Source organism: Sphaeramia orbicularis, chromosome 12 (genome assembly GCF_902148855.1).
Source record: "Sphaeramia orbicularis chromosome 12, fSphaOr1.1, whole genome shotgun sequence".
NCBI lineage: Eukaryota > Metazoa > Chordata > Actinopteri > Kurtiformes > Apogonidae > Sphaeramia > Sphaeramia orbicularis.
This window is the reverse complement of record NC_043968.1, coordinates 47639390-47663525: the sequence shown is the minus strand read 5'-3', so window position 1 is coordinate 47663525 and position 24136 is coordinate 47639390.

Sequence of the window (24136 nt, the reverse complement as noted above, 5' to 3'; positions counted from 1 at the left end):
ACACAAAGACACAATGGGACATTTCATTCATATGCTATATCTGTTTTTAGGTTTTTATTGTCAGAGGTTTAAGTGCAATTAAGGGGTGCACTTTGCAGTACTCCGAGATGTTTTAATGTGTTGCTCATCATATTCCTTCTGCTGTATTTCATGTTCATAATACAATAACATTCTCTATTAACCCATAAAGACCCAGTGCTACTTTTGTGGCAGTTCCCAAATGATTTTTGCTCTATTTCTCCCTTTCTTAACTGATTTTTCACCAGTTTTTTTTTTATTTTTTTAATTATAATATTATCCTCTGTATTTTGTATTTTTTGGTGCAAATCCTATATTTAATTCGCAAATCATGTAGATGTTCATGAAAACTCTGAGTTTATTTGATTTGAAATCAAAGTTAATTATATCAAAATAGAGAAAAATGAAGTAAAAGTTACTTTTTCAGCAAAGATATTGCTAAGTGAATGTAAAAATAAGTGTGTCCATCTACTGTCATTGATCCAACTCCATGGGTTTTACTGGTGAATCAATGCTGTAGAAGATGACGGTGTTTCCATGTTCATTATGGAGCCTCTGAACATCCAAATGGGTCATATCTGATGACCATGAAAAGATGACAAACTGTATTTTACACCAATTATTTACATGGATTCATACACTGTAACAAATTTGACCGTTAAATAACAGTAAAATACTGGCAGCTAGAGTTGCCAGCATGTTACTGTTATTCTACAGTATCTCTGCTGTAATCTACAACTACAGTTTCTTACTGTAAAAAGTACGGTACTGGGCTGTATATAATGTTCCTTTTACAGTAAAATACTCTTAGCCACAGTAGCTGCATTTTACAGGAACTACCGTATTCCAAGAAACAATATATTACTGTCAAATGTATTTAATGTAATATTTACAGTATAACACAGCGAAAAGCTAGGATTTTAATATTTCAAATTACATTTTAAAATACAAAATCATGAACATTGCTAGAAAAAGCTCAAACAAGAGATGACATTATAACATATAACCGCACAAATTGCCACACACTGTTTGGTTTAACTGTGTCCACCTCGCAGCTAGCTAGTATGCTTCAACTTAAATTAGCTGCATGTTAGCTACATAAGGCTAACACCCTGAAATATGAAGCAGTATTATCACACATGTTATACCGTGCAAGTTACATCCAGTGTGAATGCAGTTTATGGAGGCAATTTAATGTTTAATGAACCCAAAATGCCACAGTTACGTTGATAAAATCACAATTACCTTTATAAATGAACAACTGGAGCAGGATGGAGTTGTGTCACTGTTGGCAGAAGCATCAGGTGACCTCTGACCCAGTGCTGTATGGGGTTAAGTCCAGCTGAAAATAGCCATCCTCAGTTATTTTCTCATTTTATTTTTTTCTTCTGCTTCGAAAAAGAACCACTTACCTTTGATGCAGCAAGTCTATAGTTAACATTCGTTGGATTGAATCTTTTCTAAATGAGCAGGTGGGATTTGATGCCAGATGATTTTGTTCATTCCAATTCTGGGCGGACAGCAGTGGAGGAACTGAAGACAATACTGGAGACTACTGTTACATTTTGCAGTAGCTTACTGCTTTAAATTTGCACCTTAAAGACCTCATTATTTACAGCATTATACTGTATTTTCAAATAACAGCATGATGCTGTACAAAATTTACTGTTTTTTTTTTTTTACAGTAATTTGTTACAGTGTGGGATTAGTGGATCAACAGGTATTAAACAGTTTAGATCTGTAGATGGTTTGTGTCACTGGTGGCGATTTGGGTCTCTATGAGTTAAAGCAATTAAAGTAATGGTAATTTAATAAAGTGGTATTGCATAACATTTTAAAGGACAACTACCTTTGCAGACCAGTCCACATGTAAAAGGCTGCGTAAAGCATAAATATTAAAAATATTGACAAAGAAAAAAAAGTGTATAAGTATGCTTGACTCTCCACTGAAACCAAACAATAATTTAATCAAAATAAAAGTACAAACATTTAGAGAAACACAAAGACAATCCGGTCCAAACACTAACGTTTATGGAGACGATAAAAACATCTTCCTTTTTGACAAAACAATGCGTACCACACAAACAAAACGAGTAAGCAAATAGAAGACAGAAACAAAATAGAATAAAATAAAAATTAAAATTAAATTAAATTAAATAAAATTAAATCACGTGAGGTATGCTTGTGCGCAGGCGCAGCGCACCTGCAGCCGCCGCGGCTGATTTAAAGGTGTCCACTCAGGTGCAGCTGTTTTTCCCGATGAGGCGCAGGTCGACATGGACCTCCGCTGTTTGGTTGGTTTGTGTTTGTGACTAGTCTGAGACCTGTCGAAGGTAACTACACTTTGGTTTGGAGTATTTCTGGTGCTAGTGTGTGGTGAGGAGTTTGTAAGTTGATGAAGGCTCGTGGTCCTGCAGGGCGGATGGATGAGCCCACACATGTCCACGGTCACAGTGTGCGTGTTGAGGCCTAGTGTACGGAAATGTGTCCACACTGAGGCTACACTGCACTTGGCTCACTCAAACGTGTGTTTTTGTGGTCCAGACTGTCAGTGCCCAAGTGTCATGGAGCTGCTTTTATGGCGTCAACAACTGTCAGGGGAAATTCTGTAGCATTAGTATGATATATGAAATAATGTTTCCAGTTAAATGGATTCAAAGAGTTTACTTTCTCTTCTCCATTTTACTTTGCAGAGGAGAGCCCTCATTTGAATTTTAATACGGCTAAAATTTACTTAGGGGGTCAAATGAGTGGCCATTTTTGTCAAAAAAAAAGTTGTAAGAAATGCATAGGACTGTGTTGAAATAATGCTAATACATTTGTGCACAGACTACTGATATTATTTGACAGTGGAAGCTGTATTTTCAGAAATATTGGATTTTGAATAGCACATGTATGTGAAAACTTGCTGGTGGATGGACGTGACATTACCCATGATGATCTGGTCAGTACCAGTACTTTATTAGTAATAAACTTATAGACTTACTATTGTTAATTATCCTCTTATTCATAAATGTTAGTATTGTGGATCTAAAACAATAACACCTTACACAAAAACACAAAATGTGGCAGTGGACGGATGTGACATGGTTGTTATGGATCCCATCATACTGATGCTCGGCAGCCATGTCACTGTTTCCACAAATGATCCCTGTGCAAAAACTAGGATCAGAATTATTTATTGTATAGTTTATCATCATACTAAAGAGTAAATAACAATATGGAATTATTTTGTTATAAAAATCCTCATTATTAGAAAACTGTTGATTTAAAAAGTGACGTGTGACATTGTTAATGTATGTATTGGCGTAACATAAGCAGGATGGATCAGCACCATACTCCATATTGCAACCTGTAAAAATAAAACTTGTGATATGTAGTATATAATCTTGTAAGAAAAATTGGGGAATCTAAAAGAATAGAATATTTGTTTTTCAGGTAAATTCAGTTAAAATATAACTTGGCCATTTGTGACATGAAAATATAGCATTAATTGTGATGAAATTGGACATTTTTGACCTGAAAACATAGTTCATATGACCATCAACATGTTGCAACAGAACTGAAATCCTGTAAATTTGCATAACTTGCATTTACCAACACAAAGTTCCTTTGGGGATTCACTTCTATTGATTTGTTATGCACAAAGACATCAATAAGACCTCTAAGCAAATTTTAGCAGAACAATATGTATTAAAAGTACAGTATTATCATACAGTGAAAGGCTTAACATGATTTAAATGATTTAAAGTTATAAAAGGAAAAAAAATATGGCATAAAACAGACTTTCAGAGATTGTAAAAATTCATTTCATGGCATATTTTGTAAGTTTGTGTCCTAAGGAAACACCACATTTCTTAGTTTTAAGCTGAAAAGTCTGGGAACTACTGGATGTCACTAAAACATCTGAAGGTGTAGTTTCTATGCGCTGACCTTGTTAGATTGTTCCTAAATATTACTTCTATTACACCTAAGTCTGAATGATCCAACACTATGAGCTAATCCTATCAAACTGTGACCTTCTGCAGGTCCACAACTGTTTTGTGTCCACCCTTGTTCTTTAAAGCCTTGTTTAGTGGTTTGTGCCTTTAACCTGCTGTCTTCGTCCTCTGTAGGCCAGTCTGTGGTCTGTCCTCCAGGCCAGTGGCAGTGTGACGACAGCAGCTGCATCCCTGATATCTGGAGATGTGACGGTGATGGAGACTGTCTGGATCGGTCCGATGAAATGGACTGTAACGGTGGGTCCATTTGGAAACTGAGGTTTTATTCAATTTTGTTTCTTTCAACTAAGTGAACTTTCAATAAGAGAATGCACCACATATCCCGCCTTCAAAATTCAGCTCGAACAGTGGCTAAAAGCAAACCAGTCCTGTGGTCAGTTTAACTTTTATTGTGGTCTTTTTTTGTTCTATTTGTAAGTTTTAATTGAGATGTTTTCTGTAACCTGCCTAGGGACTACAGATGCAAATGAGCGTTTTAGCTATGATCTGACATGCACTGCAAATAAAAAGTTAAGGATGTTTTTAATTTTTGAGCTAGTTTTTCAGTTGGGATTCTCGCACAGTGTTTTTTTTACTTTTTTTGTGTATGAATTGAATTGAAACACATTTTTTCAATAACCAGATGTAGTTTTATTTACAAATGGCAAAAATGACAAAAAAGAAATATCCTTAACTTTTTGTTTGTAGTGTATTTACATCTAATGTTGTTCAAAACAGATATTCATTAATGTGCATTATACCTACCAGTAAAACTAATAAAGAAAGAAAGACTTGAAAACATCGCAGTCACAACAATTGCCAACCAGATGGTGCAAAGTTGGATCAGATGTGGAGACAAAAACTGTGTTCTGTTTGATATTTTTCTTTTTTTTAAAATTGTATTTTCTATGTAACATACGGTGTCCTGTGGAGCCTCAGGTCACCTCAGTCAGACTCCAAATCCCTGTTTGGATATTTACTTAATGTTCCCAACGTCTTACATCTGATAACATCAGTGTTTGTTACTAATAGTATAAATACTGAATATCCTGTATTTTTTCGGTGTCCAACAAGAAAAAATTGTGCATATACAGGGTGGGTGAAAAGTAACTAAGCATTAGAAATTATACCTATAGAATTTTTTTTATCACTGAAGTCATGATGAAAACATTTTTAAACAGACAACACTGATGGGGATTTCTTATTTTTGTGACTTGTGTTTTTTATTTCCATTTTCCAGGCATATCTCATCACACATCAAACACTAACATTAGAGCATTGGTAAATTACCCATCCATAACCAGAAGGGGTCTTCATATCTATATAATGGCTTTATATCCCGCACACGTCAACTTTGAGTATCCATGTATATAATATATACATACACCATAAATATCCACACAGAAGTGTCTAATTATAATATACACACATGCATACTTAAGGTATGTACTAATGGGGATTTCTTATTTTCTTATTTATTTAATTTTTATGTTGATGATATCACAGACGACCTCCTTCAGAAGGTTGTTCATTCCATCCCTGGCCGTTTGAGGAAACTGGTTGATGCCACAGGGGCTTATGTTGAAATATGAAGATTTTGTAATAAAGAACATGTATCATTAATTTCAATAAATTTGGAATAGTATGGATTTTATTACCAATTTTTAATGCCTAGTTACTTTTTACCCACCCTGTATAATCCATAACAGGAATGGGAAGGAAACTAAAGTTGTTTGATTGTCTTCTCTTCCAGGCTCCTCTGACTGTCCACCGGGCCAGTTCTCCTGTGTGGACTCTGTGGACTGTGTAGATTCATCGGCTCGCTGTGATGGGAAAAAACAGTGTCCCACCGGCTTCGACGAGGAGAACTGTGCATTCACATCAGGCTGTTTGGAGTCAGACTGGACCTGCAGAAACAACATCTGTATCCCCAAAGAGCTGCGCTGCAATGGACAGAACGACTGCCTGGATAACTCGGATGAAGAGGACTGTGGTGAGGACATGAACAGATTGAACACGTCATCACAGGGGAGGAAATGTCACTGAGCTATGGAGCTAAAGGGTAAAATGTGTTCTCAAAGGGAAGAAACAAAAACATGCCATGAATTAGTAGATAACAAACTGGAAGAAAACTCCAAAGCACTCTCTTTAAATATTAAAATGCCTTTATTGCCATGGCATGGTCATATCTAGACCTTAAAAAACGCTTTTACGCGTTTCGGCTTCAAGCCTTCATCAAGAAGTCAAACAGGAGCCTGGAAAACTGTAGGTTCCTATATAGTAGGACCTGACCAACAGGAACTTGCCAAATGGACATAAAGATAATGTCCTGCAGAGGGTGTCCACATGTAAATGGCCAGCAGATGGTGCCACTGCAGGTCAAAAGGCCATACACTAAAAGAAAACCTCACCTATAGGAATATTTACAAATATATATGGATAAATAAGTGTAAAATTACCTATCCCTGTTAATTTAGGATCAAAACAGTGTAAAGTCTTAAAAAACAAGAAACAAGCATGAATGCCATGAATTAGTGTTGCTGTTTTTTAGCCGTTATGTGGTTCAGACAAACTTGTCCTCAACAAAATAGGGTTTGAAGTAAATTGCTTTACCAAATAAGTCTTATAAGGAACCAAATGAGTGGCCTTGAATGTGTTTATTGTTCATTTGGATCCACCTCAGCCACCACTCTGCCACTAACAGAACATAAAAATCCACAGACATGACAAGACAAGATTAAATGCTATATACCACATAAGACTGTCAATGCATACATTGACATCCACATGATATTGTGGGTTTTTTTATTTCTGAAAAAGACCAAAGGTCCTAATAAGCTGATTACATGACTAATGAAAATGAATATTCCTCCAATAATTCTGTTAGCTGTGCATAGCCTATTAAAATTGTTTTTCTCCTCCGGCTGATATTCCACTTTGTGAATTCAGCCTCCATCTTTTGTTCCTTCAAACACCTTCGGAAAACATCTTTTTTTTTTTGGCATTTTATGTCACAATGTTTAACAGTGTTTCCCATTTTGACCAGAACTGTGGGCTTTACTTTGGCTTCATCCATCTCAACCAGAGAGGATCTTTGTTTCTCTTCCAGCTGACTTTAAATTGAGGCAGATGGTCACAACATGCAGTAAACCCACAAATTAGATTATTGTTTCTTAATCTACTGGATGCATATCCAAAGAACCCATAAGTACATGAGTAATATCAGAAAATCCCACATCTTCATCAGGAGATTTTTTATTTGGAAAAACGGATAATTCTGAATGTCCACATGGCTCATCCTTTACATTAAACTCTTCAGTTTCACAATATTGTCATATTGTCACTTTCCTAAAATACCTGCCAAAGTCATTTTTCCAGATTTTTTCAGGAAACACAAAGAACTTAATCAGAAATTAAGGATTTAGGAGGGGAAAAAAGTCAAATTATTTCAGGAAGGTGACAATATAAAGAATAAATGTTCTTGATAAGTGCACATTCAGGACAGAAAACAGAATACTAAATATCACAAATCTAGCCAACTGTCTGCAGAGCTGCATGAAGACTGGGTGAATATTTAGGTGAATTGTCTTTGCATTACTGCTGTGTTGTTTTTTTTTTTTAGCAAAGCTCAAAATACTCATCTCCCATAATTAACACTAAAATCCCAGAATCTTAGAGAAATGAGTCAAATGTATTATTTTTCCAAAAAGCAAAAGTTGTTGTTTGCATATATTCCTAAAATATGTCATGCACAAAACTGTATGAAAATAAAAAAACAAGTGAACCTAAGTAAAAACAGATGTAAGTGCTGCTGGTCTGTCATCTTCCAGATCTGTGTGGTGATGGTAACATCCAGTGTCCTGAGGGGTCGTGTCTGCCCGCTGAGAAGAGGTGTGATGGACAAATCAACTGCTCGGATGGAAGCGATGAGCCCATAACCTGTGGTGAGAACGACAAACCCTTCCAGACTGTGAAACACTGGATCATTCTGACATTTCAGAGCAGAAGCGTGACTCAAACTCTCACTGAGCTTCAAAACGGATCGTGTCTCTCACCATCACGTCTGATCAGGCTGGACTGTTGTGAAATGCTTGCTCTCCTGCAGGTCGTGTTTGTTCCAGAAACAACGGCGGCTGCAGCCACATGTGTGTGGATGAACCGTGGGGAGCTCAGTGCGACTGTCCTGATGGATACGAGCTCTCCTACAACGGAGTAGACTGCAAAGGTACAAAGCCTGAACTTTCATTCTGTTTGAGGGATGCCTTCTTGATACAACTCTCATTTTGTAAAATTTCCCCTCGTCAGATGTGGATGAGTGTTCCCCTCCGTTCGCCCCCTGTATGCAGGACTGTACTAACACAGATGGATCCTACTATTGTCACTGCAAAGAAGGATTCACACTGAGTCAAAACTCCATGTGTGAAGCAACAGGTAAAAAGAAAAACACTTATGAAGTACACTCAGGATACAGATAGACTGTGTATGGGATAATGGGGACGCCATGAGAGTCAGCTGACCCTTCACTAAGCCCCTCCCACCAATGTCCACTGTCCAATCATTTGTTAGCAACTGCAGCCAGACATTGACTTATCTAAACCCTCCAGTAGTTGAGCTGCTCTTTCATTTACAAATAGGTTCTCCAATAATAATTAATTTTAATTCTAACTCATTTTGCTGTTAATTCAGTACCAGCCTGTTAGTGTAACTTGGCTACTGTAGATAATTTAAGATTGTACAATTTAGTTCAGTATAATTAGTGTAGTTATACATTGGATGAATGTTTTACTGGTTATCTGTGGCTCACAAACACAGATGACAGTGTCTTCTAAACTGTGGACTCTCCATACCGACAGTGCGATAATATCAACTACATTCAGTTCTTCTGTACAGTCTGATGACTCATGAGATTATTATTACCTCCACCAAGGAATGGGGGAGGTTATGTTTCATCGGGGTTTGTTTGTCTTTCTGTTAGCAAGATAAGTCAGTCATGGAAGGATTTTGATGAGATTTTCAGAAAATGTTGATACTGGCACAAGGAACAAATGATTAAATTTTTCGTGGTGTTGTGTGTGTGTGTGTGTGTGGGGGGACTAATCTGCCTTGGTGAAGGTCTGCGCTCTGAGTGCTTTTCTAGTTCTAGTTTTTGTTGTCATGTTTGAGATAGGTAGATGTTCACTCTGTGTATGTTTGTATATTTCATTTTTTTTACTCATCTTAAATATTTTTTTATCCTGGAATTCTTTTCCACTGCTGGTCTTGTACTCTGCTGTTGTAACGCTGCAATTTCCTCATTGTGGGACAAATAAAGCTTAGCTTAGTTTATCTTATGAGACATGGTTCCTGAAGCATGTTTGTATTTTATTTACTTCCATTCACATTAACTGCAGTCTTATGGTCTCTACATGTGTCCAGGTAATGCCACTAGAATAGTGACTGTGCAGATGACATCTATAGGACTCCTGACTGTGAAGACTCGGCAGTTTGAAGTTGTCCAGACTGCAGTGTTTGAGGCGGTGGCTTTGACCTTTGACCTTTCCAGAGGCTTGTACTACTGGGCAGACGGCCACGGCAGCATTCACACAAGTGATGGACAGCAGAGCCTGTCGATCTACACTGGTTAGTTCAGCCACAACTTTTAGACTTTATTTGCTTTAAAGATTCTCAGCTTGTTTTATATTTTCTTTTGTTTCATTTTCATTTGTCTTTCTTTTAAACTTTTGCTCTTTCTAAATGACTTCCTTGAAATTCCAAACAGGAGAACGTGGAATCAAAAGTTTGGCTTGTGATTGGCTGAATGGACAACTCTACTGGACCAATCAGGAGACGGAGTCGATCTATATGCTGACAGCTGATTGGAAAAATCACATCACTGTGTTGAGCAAACACATCAGGCCATCAGAGTTGGTGCTTCTGCCTGTGGAGAGGTACGCTCTGTCTGTTCCATCAGATATGAACAGATTCAGTTAACACACTGGATGTATTTCACTCGCCCTCTGCAGATGAAATTAAAGCCATTACTTAAAGCAGGGTTTTACTCATTTATATTCTCTGGTGTCTGCCTCACAGCTCTATGTTCTGGATCAATGTGGGTCCGGGTGACACGGAAACAATAGAGAAGTCATGGATGGACGGATCAGAAAGACGCTCTCTGCTGGTGCTCACTGCTCAGGCTGCACATGGCCTGACCACTGACGTTGCCGCCAGGAGGTTGTACTGGATCAGCGACTTCAAAAAGGTCAGAGAAAAAGGAGAAGCAGAAGGTTTTGCAAAGAGAACATCAGGAGTTTCCAAATGAATGAAATGTATTTATACATACCAGTACCACAAATTGTGACGTAGAAACCTCAGGTGGAGCCACAGGACAGACACAGTCCAGTAGGTGTTGTATGTACCGACATAAAACTTATAAAAGTAACACAAGGATATGGAAGGACTGAAATTAAACACATCATAATATAGCACCTTTTAACTCATAAATACTTGCAACTGTTTTTTGTCACAACTTCCAAATAATAATTTTGTGTCTTTTCCAAGTGATTCATCACCATCTGGTGTAATATTATCCTCTACATTTAAGATTTTTCAGTGAAAATCAGGTATTTTTCTCTATTTACTCATGATATAGAGTAAACTCAAAAAGTTGTTTTCTCCAAATTATATCATTAACTGATCATAATAAGTCTCCACATCCACTGTCATTTATCAGACGACATGTGTTTTACTGGTGAATCAATGCTGTAGAAGATGAGTGTTTCCATGTTCACTATGGAGCCTCTGAACATCCAGATGGGTCGTATCTAATGACCATGAAAAGATGACAAACTGCATTTTACCTGAATTATTTACATGCATTGATAGGATTAGTGGTTCAGAAGGTATTAAACATTTTACAGCTGTAGATGTTCGGGTCTTTGTGGGTTAAATGCATAATTCTTCTTTTTGGATGTAGAATGAATTACATGAAATACAATTTCATTGAACAGCCCCAACCATTAACAAGAATGTGTTCTTTAACCTATCAGTGAAACTAAATTCAGTCTAACTTTAGTCTGTACTTGACTTAAATGTATTATTGTTGCTTTAATTAATCTAGTAGAACATAGACATTTTATTAGTTTTACTATTTATCTAAATCTCATATTTGTTCCTGGTATTTTAGTTTGTTTGTTCACTGCCTGGCCACACAATATTTAATTGGACTGCCTTAAGCTATGATTACAGGACACATTTTCCATAATATCACAGGCATACAACATTTATTTCTGTCCATACTTGCATTTATTTTTCACCCAGATCTTATATGGATGATGGTAGTGTCAGACCACTGTGTAATGTCTTCTCCATCACATCCCAGATATTCTCAGTGGGGTTCAGGTCTGGAGGTGCATGTCCTTATCCATGTGTGAAAATCATGTCTCTAAGTCCCTGAACCACTCTTTGAGTCGTCTGAAGCTGTTTCATTGTTCTCCATCAACTGAAGATTCTTTCATTCAGTCCATAGAGACGGTGAAGGTGGACGGGACTGGCCGTTACTCCTTCATAGGTCTGTTTAGTCGAGGAGCTGCTCTGAGCCTCGCTGTGTTTGAGAGTTCATTCTACTGGGTGGATGAGAAAGGTCTCTGGCAGGTTCCACAGAACCAACCAAACCAGAAGAAATTCCTCTGGAAAGGCATACTGCCTCTGATAAACGTTTACCACGAGTTACAGCAACCTCAAGGTGTTTGACTTTATACTAATGTGCAGCCTGATTCATTTTTCTGAATTTGAATTTCTAAAAGAATCCAGTAATACTTTGTTGCGTTTCCTCCATCAGGTCCATCAGCTTGTGCAGCGGCTTCCTGTGACCTCTGTCTGCTCACAAAAGCAGCCCCATGGGAGTCACCTGCACTTGTCCAAACTCCAAAATACTCCTGCCTGATGGGAAATGTGAATGTAGGTTTGCATCATTTCAGTTTACTAGAGTCACAAGGTTTTTATCACATTTCTTTTTAAGAAATGTGAAGAAATTTGATTCATTTCATTCTTTTTGTACAGTAGAGAATCAGAAATTCTACATGATCTCTTAAACCCAGTTGCCCCTGGTAGCCACAATTCCATCTGTGTTGCCATGGTAATGCTACGCAATGCTGGTAGAAATATACACATGCTACATGTCCGTGTAACTGGAAGAATATTCAAAGGGTATGCCAAATAAGGTTTTAGCTTCAGCCTATTACTTTTTTGGTCGCAACACCAAGATCAATGTTTTTTTTTTTTTCAGGGGTATTTTATATTATGTTTACTTCTGTTTTGCTATTGCATTGGTGTTGCATCAATGAACCCTGTACTGTACTGACTGTTGTTTCATGACCAAAAATAAACAAATACCAGCTAAAAACTCAACAAAAACAATTGTCGGAAAACGGAACACAACTCGATTATTTAAATGGACAAATATGTAAATTAAACTAACAGTCTAACACCAGCTTAGACTATTTTCTAAAGGATTATTTTCATTTGCTTTAAATATTTTAATGGGAAAATGATAAGGCTTAGAATACATATATTAATAATGAAATTCAGCTCTGAGGTCCAAAATTAAAAATCAATTACAAAATGACTAGCAGTTCAGTATTTTCCAGATTCTCCTGAACTTTGTAGATGTTTTCACAGAAATTTCTTTTAATGAAGTTGATGACATGAACACGGAGATGAGATTAAGTAGAATGATGCCGAAAATGTCGATGAACCAGTCTTACCTTTGTTGTTTTCTGGTCATAACATGGTTTTATATGAATGAAGCTTCTGCTATCAGCTAATCCATTGTTTTGTGTTACACTGAAAGGATTCCCACTAGAAGTAAGTGGCCCTGGGTTTAACGGTTTAATTTAGTTTTTTAAAGTGACATATTTTATTTTTGTACCCACTAATATTGCCAGTAAATACTATCTAGGTCATGAAAAAACTATTGAAAGACTACCTATGTGGGTTTTGGATTCTGACATCATACCAAATAGCTTTTTCTTAATGACTTTGTGGTGTTTCTGGTCCAAAGAGTCTCCTGTGGTCACCCAGAATGTGCATTTCTCTTAAATGTATGAATATTTCATGTCCCCCCAGACCCAAGGTTTGTCTATGCGACATCCCAGACCATCAACCTGCTGGAGTTCAGGAGCAGAGAGTCCTCTGAAGTCCAACTGTTCAGCACAGACGACAGCATCCTGTCATTTGATATTGCCTGGTACAGACACTGGCTGTACTGGGCCAACAAGAGGGGGCGGGTCCGACGCACCAGTCTGATCCAGGTCAAGACTGAAGATGTCCCAACACCTATACCAGGTTAATTCTGTCAGTTTGTACAGGCATACTAATACATAACCCCTCAAACCCAGTTACCCTGGCAGCCACAGTTCCATCTGTGTTGTCATGGTAGTGTTATGTAACACTTCTATACATCCACATATCCAGAAGAACATCAGCTAAAAACTCAGCAATACCAATTGTCAGAAAACAGAACATGACTCAAACAAGAAGCACTTGAATGGGCAAATATCTAAACTAACAAACAGTCTGACACCAGTCTATGTCATGAGTAATTTAATTAAACAGACCAATGAGACACACTTTACAGCGCTAAGCTAACGCTAAACAGATCCAACAGTACAAGTATTATTTCTCTACCTCTAAAAATCACTGAAGACAAAGAAGAGCAAAAATAAAGGTCGCATTATGACACTATGATTATTATAAATTTTGCCTTATCATTGCTGTTTTCTCATCAGAATTTGGTTTTATATGAATGAAGTTTCTATCGGCTAATCCATTGTTTTGTGTTACATTTAAAATGATTCAGACTAGAAACAAATGGCCCAGAGCTTAAAGTAACACTCATAATGTTCCCTCTTTTGGAGCTTTATGTCTGTGTATAATCTGCAATATAGACATATGATACCATTTGGCTGAATTGCTGAAATAATTCAATGATTGAATTTCATGATATCAGTAACTGACAGTGCAAGTTACTCGACTGCTGTTCAGACAAAAGCAGTAAACCTATCACTTCTATGGAATTATTTTTGGCATTTTAAAATTTTCCAGGCTTTTATAAAACCATAGATTAACTGACATCACATTTCAGATGTTGACACATTTGTACTGACTCTTGTTTTTCCTCTTTAGTGTGTTTGATAAAAGTCGATCAAAGGAGTGGAAACCTTTACTGGGTGTCATGTGACCAGATGGTCATTGGCACCGTCGGGTCTGACGGTCGTTTCCCACAGAAATTGTATGAAACAACAGCGCAGATTCAGGACCTTTATCTCAACTGGCTGGCTGATGAGCTCCTCTGGCTGGAAGGAGATCGAATCTTCAGCATGAGGAAGACCGGAGGTGCCACCAGACAGCTTCTGCGTTTGAGGGAACGCGTCACAGGCAGCATCGCCTTTGACCTCAGGGCCAACAGTCTGCTCTGGATCTCCAAATCTGCAGGTCAGTCATACAAGGTTAACTGTTCTGGAAAAGATTTTATATTATTAAAACAAAATTATTTGTTTGGAATTTCTTTTAGAGATTGAAGCAATGAATTATTGTTTTTCTATATTTTGAGCATCAGCTTTTTAAATATATAGATGTTAAATTATCCTTACTAATTCGCTGGATGTTCAGTTACAATTTCAAACAAATGCAGTGAAAATAAGTAGTGAGTACACATACTAATGATGAAAATGGCACAAAGGGTCAAACTGTATAAAGAAAGAAAAAGGAGTAAATGAAATGGGATTTTTGCAAGGCCCAGTGAGCCCAACCAAATTTTTTACATGAATTTATTAGAATCCATGACATTTCACTTATGCAACAAAATTTTGTTTGTGTAGTTTTAATGGTGTTGCGGTGATGATAATTGGACCGCTGTGACAAAGACATGAAAAGTCAGCATTTGTCCCTAATGTGACTTGTAAAGGGTCAGACAGAAATCTGAAAAAATTTATAAGAAATCTATACATAAGCTGTTGATGTTACAATAGTAACAGATTTTGACCTGGAAAACCCAATTTCACTATTTTTCATTGGATTTTTTGCATTTACTTTAAACTTCAATTGCTCCTTTTATTTTAAAAATATTTAGTATATACATACTATTGATACAGTTCAGCTCTGAGGGACAAAAGTAAAAATCCATAATTAAAATGGTGTATGGACTAGAGCAGGAGTGTCAAACAAAAGGCCCTTGGGCCAGAACGGGTCCACCAAAGGAGCCCATCTGGCCTGTGGGATGAATTTGTGAAATGCAAAAATGACGCTGAAGATATTAACAGTCAAGGGTGTTGAAATCATTTTAGTTCAGGGGCCACATACAACCCAATTCAACCTTAAGTGGGTTGGAAAAGTACTATCATAATAGCTTATAAATAATGACATCACTAAAATTACATGAAAATATTTACACTTACAAAGAATCCTTTCACAAAAGATGCGAATAACCTGAACAAATATGAACAACATGAAATGTCCTAAGAGACATATGTAGAATTCAACAATATTATGCCTATTACTGAATATTTTATGTCTAAATTGAGTCATAATACTGTCAAAATCACACTTGCTCTCTAAAAATGTGAATAAGATTAACAACCATAAACAACTTGAAATTTCTTAAGGATACTTTGTAGATGTAAACATTGTCATGTAATTTTACTTGTTTGGCCCATTTGGATCATACTGGGCTGTATGTGACCCCTGAACTAAAATGAGTGAACTCCCTTGGACTCGGAGGTTTAGTATTTTGTAGGTTCTCACGAATGTTTACATAATGTTTTCACTGGAATTTCTTCCAGTGAAAATCAATGACATGAACATGGAGATGAGATGGTGTAGAATGACACTGAAAATAAATGTCTATGAACCAGAACACTGAAAATTATATCCATTCAGGTATAAAGACTTACTAATGCATCTGAACATTTTGCTTCTCTCTTTTTACAGGTTTAATAACAATGAGTTTGTTACAGGAGAGGAGCCACATAGCAGGTAAAAGATGGAATATTTCAGGGTCGGTGGCTGTGGCGTTGGAGCCGTTACTGTTGACTCTGTCTGAAAACGTCCTCACCCTTTGGAACCGACGCGACGGGAGCCAAATTAATGCTGCACCCGTGAAAAGGAACGCATTCGGTGTGATTCCTGCACTTGAAGAAGTCAGTCCAGGTCAGACAAGTGTATTAGTCACTGGAAAACAAACACTGAACTTTTCTTTTACAAAATTTGTAAGGATCAGTAGACTTTTTTATTTATTGGGTTTTCAGAGTGAATATCTCATTTGGAAACACTAGTAAGAGTCGGACAGAAAGCATTTACTTTACACTGATACATATGATGGACTACTTTAACTTAAGTAATTCCCATTATCACTTTTTATAGTTCCCACAATTCAACCCTGCAAGAAACCATCATTCTTGTGCCCAAACACATCAGTCTGCCTTTCACAAGACCAGCTGTGTGATGGGAAAATTCACTGTCCCACTGGAGATGATGAGAGGTTTTGTGTTACTACCTGTCCATCTAGAGGTGAGATCTCAGTATCCTCCTGAGACCCAGCAAAGTATTTTTGCCCTCTGTAGGAGATAAGTTTCACACCTTTACTTAAAGAAAAAACAAAACAAAAATCTAATCGCTGTCCACTGCAAAGGACATTCCTTTATAAAATTTCAAGTGCATCTGCAAAAACTGTTGGAAAAACATGCTGTTTCCAATCAAGATTGTAAAAGAAGCCATAACTTTTACTTTCTTGGGTCTCAGGAGGGTAGAACATCAAAGTAAATGCAAAGTTGCCTCCGCCAGGAAGTATTGTTATCACTTTGCTTTGTGTGTTTGTGTGCGTGTTTGTTAGGAAGATAACTCAAAAAGTTATGGACAGATTTTCATGAAATTTTCAGGAAATGTTTATATTTGCACAAGGAAGAAATGATGAAATTTTGGTGGTGATTGGAGGGGGGGGGGCAGATCTGTCTTTGCGGAAGTCTGTGCTCTCCGAGTGCATTTTTTGTTTAGATATAAAATTACATGCAAAATGTATTTTGATGAACAGATTTGTTTTGTTGCCAAGTGAACAGAGTGTTTTTAGCAGCTGCAGATGTTTAATCTATTCTCATTTATTTGCTAATTCCAGGGGATTTCAGGTGCAATGACCGCAGCGGCTGTGTACCCAACAAATATGTCTGCGACGGCCATTCCCATTGCCACGACGGTTCAGATGAAGTTAACTGTCCAACATTAGCTCCTCATACAACTCAGGCTAAAGTTCTGAGGTGTCGTAAGGGTTCAATGGCCTGTAGAGACGGGACTTCCTGTGTGTCATACACACATGTGTGTGATGGAGAGGTGGACTGTAAGGATGGATCAGATGAAGAGGGATGTGGTGAGTGTCAGGTTTACTGTTGTACAAATGAACAGCTTATAAGACTTGAGTGTTTCTCATTTAGAACAGATATTCACTTGTCTGGTTACCAAAAAAGGTACTTTACTCTAAGTCAAGCATTCAAAGTCTAGCTTAAGTAAAAGTACTATCAGCAAAGTACAAAGTATCAAATAATACTGATAGTAAAGTAAAATTTATTTATATAGCACTTATCACAGAGATAACCTCACAAAGGGCTTTACAGATTTAAGACATAAGACAGTAACACAAAAAATACAAAGTGCAAAAATAAGAAATTGTAAAATACCCAATAAAATCACAGAATACCCATAAAAGCAACAGAATAATGGTGTCTTGAGACACCACTTAATAGATATCAAAAGTCATTCATGAGAAACTGTTCATTAGTATTTTATTATATAGTAGGACATTAGTGACTCCAGATTTTTTCAGATCGACTTATTTGTCAATAAAGTTGAAGTTCAGTTGACTTGTCTTATGATGGCGTCATCACATTGACAGCAGAGGAACAACAGACACACAGCTGTTCAACAATGAGCAACTTGTACTAATGTTCACTGGAACATTAACAATGTACAGTAAAGAGCAGAATAAAAACTAAGACACTAGCATCAACAGTCCTTCTCAGACATTAACCACACTGAACAGAGGTTAAAACCTGGAATTTTGTTTTAGTTTTAAGTGAATATGAACTGTGAGAAGGTTTAGACAGCGGCAGAAAAGACGCGCAGCATGTTGGAGAAAAGAGCATTGTCTTCATGAAATAAATGAACAGAATAATCCAAACACACTGGCTGTTCAAATGATTATTCAATATTGGTGGTGCTTGCATGGTTCACAGAACATTACGGAGACCAGAGTTTAATCAATTTAGTAATCCTACTCTGAGTCATCTTCTTCCTTCAGTCTTGGCCTTGTGCTAGTGATGTGTAGGTGTTTTTTTGTTTTTTTTTTCTTTTCTTTTTTTTTTTTAACCCGCCCCACAAATAAAGTGACATTTTTTGGACCCGCACCAGCCCAACCCGGGTCTGCTGATCTATGCATCACTACCGCTCACTGTGCTCCATGTTTTCATGTATAAAGATGAGCATATTGACATGTGCTGAATGAAGGCTCGCACGCTGTCGGGTGATGGGAGAGAGAGAATAACGCACTACTAGTCGACTCCTCCAAAGTCACGTCAACTTGTGCCACAGACGTCAACGTGTCGACAAACCGACTTTTCAGTAAATGCCCTAATATATGATCCGTTTGTGTTCATTTGTATGTTGCATTTTACTGCAGTAGATGTTTGAATTGCTTTATATACTGTTGGTAGTGTAAAATAAGTCAGGCATGATAATACCATGCTATAGTTTTATAGAGCAATAAATAAATGTAGTTTCCTTTGTTTTGAGATATTTTATTAACATTGTCAACTAAACTCAAATGTTTTCATGTTTTGCTGAAACTGGAAAAATAATTTTACTGTTGTTTTCAATGTTCTAACTGTTCTGAGGGATTGTGCTGTTCTGACCATAGAATAATTAAAATACCATAAACAATTAGCAACTTCCTCTTCACTTAGACCCAAAACCCAGCCTTGACCATATTGCCCAACCTTACTCTACTGCAATGAATCAGATTCTGATTTTATGTTTGTCACATAATTTGACTAAAGAGATTCTCACAGGACAGTAGTGCAAGGTTTTAGTTTTATGCTGATGAACTTTCCAGCTAATTCAAGTGGTAGGAGGAGGAAAAATGGTATTCTTGAAAGTAACATGAAGTAGTCAAACACATTTGGTGGAGGGAAAAGTACAGTTGCCTCACAGATGTAGTGCTGTAGAATTATAAAACATTAAATCTGGTCAAGTCCTAACAAATGGTCAGTTAAAGCTGTGCTGTTTGAATGTTTGTTAGATGCCACGGGAGAGACTGGGACTCCACTGACGCAGACGTCCACCCAAACAACCACCAAAACTACCACTGCTACACCTCCTCCGGTCTCGACTTTGCCGCCGTGCTACAGCCCGTCTATGCTCTGTCCTCAGACTTATCTCTGCATTTCTCCGAGCCACATTTGCAATGGAGTCAAAGACTGTCCTGATGGTTTTGATGAAAAGAACTGCATCAGAAAATGTCGCTCGAAAAGTAAGACTCAAGTCCAGAGTGTGTGTTCCTCTGCTTCCAGTTATCATGATCAGGCGCAACAAATCTGGACCTCCAGTAAAACAGTGAAAAGTGTCTGATTGAGCTTAATTTATGTCAACACTGTCACTACAGATGAATTCCGCTGCAAAGACCGTCTGAGCTGCATCCCAATGAAACTGGTGTGTGACGGCCGCTCCCACTGCTTTGACGGTTCAGATGAGGTCAACTGTCCGAGTTTCACTCCTCAAACGACTCCAGCTAAAGTCCTGACATGTCGCAGGAACTCCAGAATGTGTCGAGATCAGACTCAGTGTGTCCTCTACAGTCATGTCTGTGATGGGGAGATGGACTGTCGGGATGGATCGGACGAAGACGAATGCGGTGAGTTAATGTGTAAAAGGAACATGTTAGTCAGTTTTCATACACACGTGTGTGTGATGGAGAGGTGGACTGTAGGGATGGATCAGATGAAGAGGGATATGGTGAGTGTCAGGTTTACTGTTGTACAAATGAACAGCTTATAAGACTTGAGTGTTTCTGACTTAGAACAAATATTCACTTGTCTGGTCACCGAAAAAAAACTTTACCACAAGTGACGCATTCAAAGTCTAACTTACGTAAAAGCAAAATATAGTTAAAGTGTAAAAAAAACTCTTAAGTAATTGTTCAGAAATTCAAATCATGTTTTATTATATATGACCTGTTTGTGTTCATTTTCTTGCAACATTAATCTGTATGTTGAATTTTAATGCTGCAGATATTATTTTTGAACTATTTTATATACTGTTGGAAGTTTAATATCACATTTAGGCCTGACAATAAAAGAATACCACACTAATTTTATAGAGCAATAAATACATGCATTTTCTTTCTTATGGTTTACTTTAACAAACTCAAATGTTTTCATATTTTGATGTTTTAGTCAAACATGATGCAGAAAAAAGATTTTATTATAATTGTTTTCAACATTCTATCTGTTCAGAGTGTTAGTGCTGTTCTGACCATAGAGAATAGTTAACCAGAGCATAGCCAGACCCCCTCGGCCTGAAATATGTTAAAATGGCAGTGCACATTCTTTCTCTGAGTGTCACAGTTGTACAGTACTTCTCGTTGACATAAAAGCATTAGTGATGGGAATTCCATCTCTTTTTGGAGAGCCAGTTTTTCTGTACAGGCGGGGGCATAACAGAAGTTATGGGGTTTTCAGACATTTGACCTTGGAAAAGTGGATCACAAAATAGGTCTAGGTCACCCATTTTAGAACTTGTCCAAGCTCTTTACATGATGTATATGGAAAAAATGTTTAGGTTTTAGCTGTTTTGTTTTTTATTTCCCCAGAGTAAGTGTTTACCAGATGTGTCAGAGACATGCTGACAACAATACCCCCTTTGGCAGGCAGAGGGGGTAAAAAATACAAACGACCAGCAACTTCCACTTCAGTGTTCATGTTTTGATGTTTTACTGAAACATGTGGAAAAATAATTTTACTATTGTTTTTAATGTTCTACCTGTACTGAGTGTTCGTGCTGTTCTGACCACAGAGGATAATTAAAAAAAACAACTTCCTCTTCACTTAGACCCAAAACCCAGCCTTGACCATATTGCCCAACCTTACTCTACTGCAATGAATCAGATTCTGATTTTATGTTTGTCACATAATTTGACTAAAGAGATTCTCACAGGACAGCAGTGCAAGGTTTTTAGTTTTATGCTGATGAACTTTCCAGCTAATTCAAGTGGTAGGAGGAGGAAAAATGGTATTCTTAAAAGTAACATGAAGTTGTCAAACACATTTAGTGGAGGGAAAAGTACAGTTGCCTGATAGATGTAGTGCAGTAGAATTTTATAAAACATTAAATCTGGTCAAGTCCTAACAAATGGTCAGTTAAAGCTGTGCTGTTTGAATGTTTGTTAGATGCCACAGGAGAGACTGGGACTCCACTGACGCAGACGTCCACCCAAACAACCAAACCAACCACCAAAACTACCACTACTACACCTCCTCCTGTCTCGACTTTGCCGCTGTGCTACAGCCCGTCTATGCTCTGTCCTCAGACTTACCTCTGCATTTCTCCGAGCCACATTTGCAATGGAATCAAAGACTGTCCTGATGGTTTTGATGAAAAGAACTGCATCAGAAAATGTCGCTCGAAAAGTAAGACTCAAGTCCAGAGTGTGTGTTCCTCTGCTTCCAGTTATCATGATCAGGCGCAACAAATCTGGACCTCCAGTAAAACAGTGAAAAGTGTCTGATTGAGCTTAATTTATGTCAACACTGTCACTACAGATGAATTCCGCTGCAAAGACCGTCTGAGCTGCATCCCAATGAAACTGGTGTGTGACGGCCGCTCCCACTGCTTTGACGGTTCAGATGAGGTCAACTGTCCGAGTTTCACTCCTCAAACGACTCCAGCTAAAGTCCTGACATGTCGCAGGAACTCCAGAATGTGTCGAGATCAGACTCAGTGTGTCCTCTACAGTCATGTCTGTGATGGAGAGATAGACTGTCGGGACGGATCGGACGAAGACGAATGTGGTGGGTTAATGTGTAAAAGGAACATGTTAGTCAGTTTTCATATTTTTGACTTACCCATGATTTTCTTGCATACAGCTCCAATCTACTCCTGGTTAAATTTTTCTACTAAAGCCCTAAATTCTTTATAGGGCACTCATGGAAATACTCTGAAATTCAAAATTTCAACCTTAGTCTGTTATTAGAGGCCATAACAAGACTTTACTTTTGTGAGATTTTTCAGAATTTTTTATTGTGTAAAAAATAAAAATTAATGAAGTTAGCGTATTTGGTTCCTTACCCATATGTGGCAAATAAATAAATCCAAGAAATATATATAAAAAAGTACAAGAAAAACACATGTAATGTGAAAGGAACATGCATTTTAGAACATTAGACCAACATAAGTGCTGATTCAGACACCTGTCCACATCCACATTATCCCTTTGAACATCATTCCTTACATTAGTACCATTACTTCATGGTACCTAACAAAGCAGGTACACTCACTGTTCATGCAGAGGTGGACCTTACAGACCCTGTAGACCACATTGGACCTGAGATTGTTGACTCACTGTCCTCACTGGAACTGTTGCTGTCACGGTCTTGAATATATGTAGAAATTACCAAAAATAATCACTTCTAACACAATCAATAGTAACACATTAATTCAGTAAAATGGATTATAGGTTTTGTCTGCTGTTAAAACTGCTGTGAGTTTACTTAGGTTTTAATTTTCCATTTCCAGAAGCTGTGGACCCTACCACCACAGTTCTTGCAGGAAACCCTCCCTTAAAGGAATCCCCCCTGGTTGAAATGTCTCCACCCAAACTGTCTTGTATAAGTCCTTCAGCCTTGTGTCCAGATTCTTCTGCATGCATCCTCCAAACCCAGTACTGTGATGGAAAGGACGACTGTCAGGATGGCTCTGATGAGAACTGTGTCAACACATGTCCCTATAAGAGTAAGTATTCAGAGAGATTATTGAGAAAGCAGTGTCATATGCTGTATATAATGAAGGGTTTCAATGTCCTTATGTCTCCTCTTTTTTACTTTGTAGCTGACTTCCGCTGTAAAGACCGTCGCAGCTGCGTCTCAATGAATCTGGTTTGTGATGGCCGCGCTCATTGTTTTGACGGGTCAGATGAGGTCAACTGTCCCACTTCAGCTCCTCAGACAACTCGATCAAACATCCTGAAGTGTCGAAGGAACTCCAGATTGTGTCGAGATCAGACTCAGTGTGTCCTCTACAGTCACGTTTGTGATGGAGAGACAGACTGTCGGGACGGATCGGACGAAGACGAATGTGGTGAGGTTCTTTGTGAATTCTGTTTTTTGATGGAGGAAAAAGAAGTGCAACCTGTTCAAGTTTCATCAGACGTATTGAAGCCTAAATTGATCAGAGCGCTAAAATATGACAATGTGATGTCTGAATACAGATTTTGTTCTGTGTGAACTCACAGAACATTCAAGGTCGACTCTTTGCAGTGCATTATTATTTCAACAAATACTAGACTGTAAGAAAAGACAATCCCACTGACCATACATCCCTGTGCATTTCTGTAGATATAACAGAGACTGCTAGCACCTCCTCTGCAGATGTTTCAGTGAAGCCATCTTGCACCAGTCCATCAGTTCTGTGTCCAGATTTAACCGTATGCATCCTTCAAACACAGTTTTGCGATGGGAAGAAAGACTGTCCTGATGGGTCAGATGAAAAGTGTCTAACAAGATGTCCAAACCCAAGTGAGTACTCAAATAAAAAACAAGTGCAATGGGCAGCTCAGCCTTTCTGATCACCAGTGGGGATGGTCAAAGGGTACTGTGAATGAGTCAGTTTTATATATTCATTCATTTTTAGTGCAAAAAAATGACAGTTCTTTCTCCACAGATGATTTCCTCTGCAGCGATAACCTGAGCTGCGTTTCAATGAGTCTGGTTTGTGACGGTCGCTCACATTGCAACGACGGATCGGATGAGCTTAACTGTGTGAGCGCCGTTTCATCTGCAGCTCCACCAGATGTGTTAAAGTGTCGCAGAGGTGCAAAACCCTGTAAAGATGGGTCAGCGTGTGTTTTA